A 4,351-nucleotide genomic window follows, 5' to 3' on the forward strand; every position below is an offset into this window, starting at 1 on the left:
GGAGCGTCATCTCCCTGGAGCACCATCACACGTTCCTACTCCTTTAGCATGTCCCTCTATTTTGGAGCATTCAGCAAATTTCTAAGCTTTGGTGTCGACGAGACGATCTTCACACTCGTCTAGGCACTCGCGCTCTAGTGGTGGCAGCAACGTTGTTTGTGGGGATGTTGTCGCCGATGCCTCGACCTCCGCCTCGTGTTCAATGAGGCTCTTTATCCTCCCCTTATTTGCATGCCCCCACACTAGCCACGGCATCGCCATCTACACCAGGTTTTGCATGACTTACGGCCGTTCCTAGCAGCCACACACCACTAGCTACTCCTCGAGGAGTCACTCCAGTCGACACTCCTTGCTTTGGGGCCGAGACTCCAGTGGAGACACCTGACATCCATACCCCCATTGACATGCTTCTAGAGACCCCTATCGGGACACCCAGGTTCACACGTCACCGGTGAGAGGGATTGACTTACTCCGTCGACTTCTGTGGTGGCATCATCTTGGATGATGAAGGCAAGAAGGTGATCTTGCGCATGCACGGTCTTTCCTCTTAGGTGTTAAGACACTATATACTAAACACCTGGAATGAAGTACCAAGTGATTTAAAAGATAGAGTCATTAGCATGCTGCATGACGATTTTCCCATTTCAACACGGGATGACTACGTCAATGAAGACCTGATGAAGTTTCGAATGCGCGAATACTGCAAGCACAAGCGTTCCAAAGTGCAAAATGAAATAAAGCAATAAAGCATGGGTGGAACAAACCAAATTGGTTGGCCAAAGAAGATTGGAAGAATGCGAAGAAAGCAGCGCGCAAGAATCCCGACAAGTGGAAGCAACAAAAGAAGGCATCCAGAGTGCGAGTAGAGGCAGGGAGCTCGCACCACTTGGGGAGCGGAGGGTGGGCATCATTTGAGGCCGATTTTGTAAGTGTTTTCGCATCGCTCTTTAGGTTTGATAGTTTAGGGTTTAGGGGTTTTTAAATTCTAACATAATGGATTCTTTGTATGTTTTGATAGTGGTCGATGACAAGACATGACCCCACACCGTACGAGCACGAGTACGCAGGCACGAAGGGCTTAACCGCCCTCATGGACATCGTGAGTTCTCACGGAGGCATGATTAGTATTAGAATTTACTCTTTTCTATTTGTTGTATTGTTTTATATATTTTATGTTTATACTTATCGAAAGCTGTCTTATTGTTTTTTTTTACAGAATCCAATGATACGCCTCTTGGACACGATGAGACGATTGATTAGTTGACATCAGTGTAGCCGTAGCTAGATAGGATTAGTTTCCTTTTGTCATAGCATATGTATCATGAGATGACGTTTATACATCTTTTTGTAACTATTGGAAAACCATGTATATTTTTTCAATAATGACAATGGTGTTGTAGATATTACAGTTGCAAAGTTTAACAATCAAGTGATTTTGCCTATGATGTGTACAATTTTCATTGATCTATTTTCATAAATTTACTTTTGTCAGTTTTGTATCTTTATTCTGAAAACAATACTATGGATGATGGAGTTAATGGTTATATTGTCTTGTGGGTGACTACTTTGGGTCTATATCTAAGCGTGCAATTTCTTTCAAAGGTGAATCTAGGCTTACCTTGGATTCATTTAGGTTTACTCAATTATTGAAACATTCAATATTGTTGATGGGTGGCAGGGAATTCAATGCCCTGCCACCCAAAAAAATTTCTCTCGGGCATCACTATGACCATCGCTATATAAAGCTCTGCAGCGTTGCTATAGACATCGCTGTAGGTGGCATGTAAACGCCGCTATGATCGTCGCTATATGCACTGCTATATAGCGACGACTATAGCGATGCATATAGCGACGGTTATAGCGACGTTCATAGTGACGTTCCCGTATTGACACTGCTAGCCTGGTCTTAGCAACACCGAGTATAAAAAACCAATGTATTTGCATTGCTAACAACGTCACAAGTGCATACAACCTCTTGTAGTGTATTGTCTAGTTTTTTACTATGATTCACCCATCTTTTAGAAGTAAAAAAATCACTTTGCATAATTGTTCATTGTACTTCAAGTTTTTATCCTTATGGCCTCTGATGCTCATTACTTGTTCTTATGTTTTGCAACTCAATATTTCTTCCATGAAATTGCTTTCTACCATGTCATCATGTTTTGCTTCACTAGCACACAAGGACGTGCACAAAATTAGGAAGGGGGGAATGTTAGCAGCGGCTAACACAAGCCACACCAGTTATGCATCAAGCGGGAGATATGCTATGGTTGTGCATAATATTTCCAGCTCATTTTGTAAAAATCTTTGGCTCATTTGGAGTTCCAAAGCTGTATATGCTAGCTAGACGGCTCAAGCTTAAACCCACACTAGAAGGTATTGTGGTGAAAGCCTTTAAAAAGAAGCCTTTATGCAAGGAGGCTTCATTCTTTAGTATCCACTCTTGAGCATTCACTTTTGAGAGCTCTCTCTCTCTCTCTTGAGTGTTCACTCTATGGCCTAGCCTTGACCTTAATGCCCATGCTTAAGGCTAGTGCTAATCCATTGTAATTAAAGTAAGCTATTCTTGATTAATATAATCCCTATTTTCTCATTAGTCTAATTCTTCTCTACATTTCATTATGTCATGAAGTAGTATTACACTCTCATTATTCTAGATTTAAGAGAGGTATGTACTTCTTGCTATTAACCGCTCTTATCCTTCTATGAGCATTCGATTTGTGATACTTAGCATCACTAATTAGGATTGATTAATTTGGGTCTTAATCATGTTAATTAATGTGTGTGCCCTATTGTTTGCTTGTGTGTGGATAGGTTTTATGAAACTCTAGCACCATTCACCTCGTGTGTGTGTGTGTGTGTGTGTGTATCTATTGATGAAGGGTTGTGATTGGCATGTGGTGATTGGAGAGGCCAACACCAATGTAATTACTGTGTGCTTATCATTAGTGTGCTTGGGGTTTCTAGTCTATGGTAAGTCAGACTTTGGTGGATTTGATGTGTGTAGGAGTGATTGAGTAGCGAATAGAATATGTTCAGAGTTAGTCTTGCCATGACTAATCTCTACTTGCATTGGAGGGGTGTTCTCTTGAATCCTCTATTTCTATTCATCCGATGCTTGTGCTTCCATGCCCTAGCCGGGTTTCCGATCCAGGATTTGATAATTTTGTGTGGGTTGTGATTAGATCATTGGTACAATGCCTCCCAATAGAAATCAAGTAAGTGATCATATCTATTGGAAAAAGAAAGAACTCTCAGGAGTGGGAACAAGAAATCAAAGTCATCCTATACATGGCAAGAGCCACATCACAGAATATAACTATTTAAGTAGTGGTTGTTTGTGTGGGACTATGTAGCTCTGAAACGTATATTGTGACCCCTCACAACACCTAACATGCTTGATGTTGATTGTACATTCCTTGCTATGTTAATATAATCAATGTCAAGGAGATTTGGCGCCATAAGCGATGACAATATATGGCAAAAATACCCAAAAAAATTCATGTTGTAGTTTCCATAGTCATAGTAAACATTCATTCTTTTTGCAAAGCATGAGTGTAGCCCATCCAACTACAAAGAAAACCATTGAGTAGCTAAACTCTACATGCTATGAAAAGTTTAAGAAAATACCAAACAAGTAAGGGAAAATTACCAAAATACCCCTCTAATTTGCGTAAATTCCCAAAATATCCCTCAATTTTAAAAAATTCTCATAATAACTCCAATATTTTTTCATAATGGTCTTGTAAATTGTCTTTTGAGACCAACTGTACTCCTTTTGGCCTTGGCTCCAAAATTACTTTTAGGACATGTCAGGCTTCATGCGCATGGTTACATACGTCTATGAAATGCACATGGTTGTCATGCAAGGAAGTGATGATAATTCCTATTGCTTGCTCGTCCTTGGCCAAATTTTGTGTGCTTCCTATGAGTGTGAATACCCTAGTGTGTAGTCCCTTGGGTTTGTCTTGTTGCTCTAAGGCAGTGTTGATGACATACCACAAACATATTTTAATGAGGTATCCTCTTAACTTTGTTTGCCAAGGGTGAAACCCTTCCCCGTTGAATTTTTCTATTTCCTTGTCCCCCATTTGTGCTAATAGAGGGGTCTTAGCTTAGCATAGCCGACTCTCCTAGCCAGGAGAGTCTGCTACATATTTTAAAAACAATGGTTCCCGTGGCTTTCTAAAGTGGGAGGTAATGTATTAGATCCATTTTGGAGAAAAATAAGCAGAAAAATCAATAACATAGGATTCATATATTTGACCCAATTCAAGGATGGAAGGAGCAGGAGATGAAAAGAAGTAGATAATTGACTATGTACTATAACCTTAATTGAAATGAAAGTTCA

General features: G+C 40.3%; 1 pseudogene; it reads left to right on the plus strand.

Moving 5' to 3' along the window:
- Positions 1-749: 749 nt before the first annotated feature.
- Positions 750-1,260, plus strand: LOC147448516 (uncharacterized; annotated as a pseudogene).
- Positions 1,261-4,351: the final 3,091 nt, after the last annotated feature.

Source organism: Adiantum capillus-veneris, chromosome 10 (assembly GCF_014529385.1).
Source record: "Adiantum capillus-veneris isolate H3 chromosome 10, ASM1452938v2, whole genome shotgun sequence".
Lineage (NCBI taxonomy): Eukaryota > Viridiplantae > Streptophyta > Polypodiopsida > Polypodiales > Pteridaceae > Adiantum > Adiantum capillus-veneris.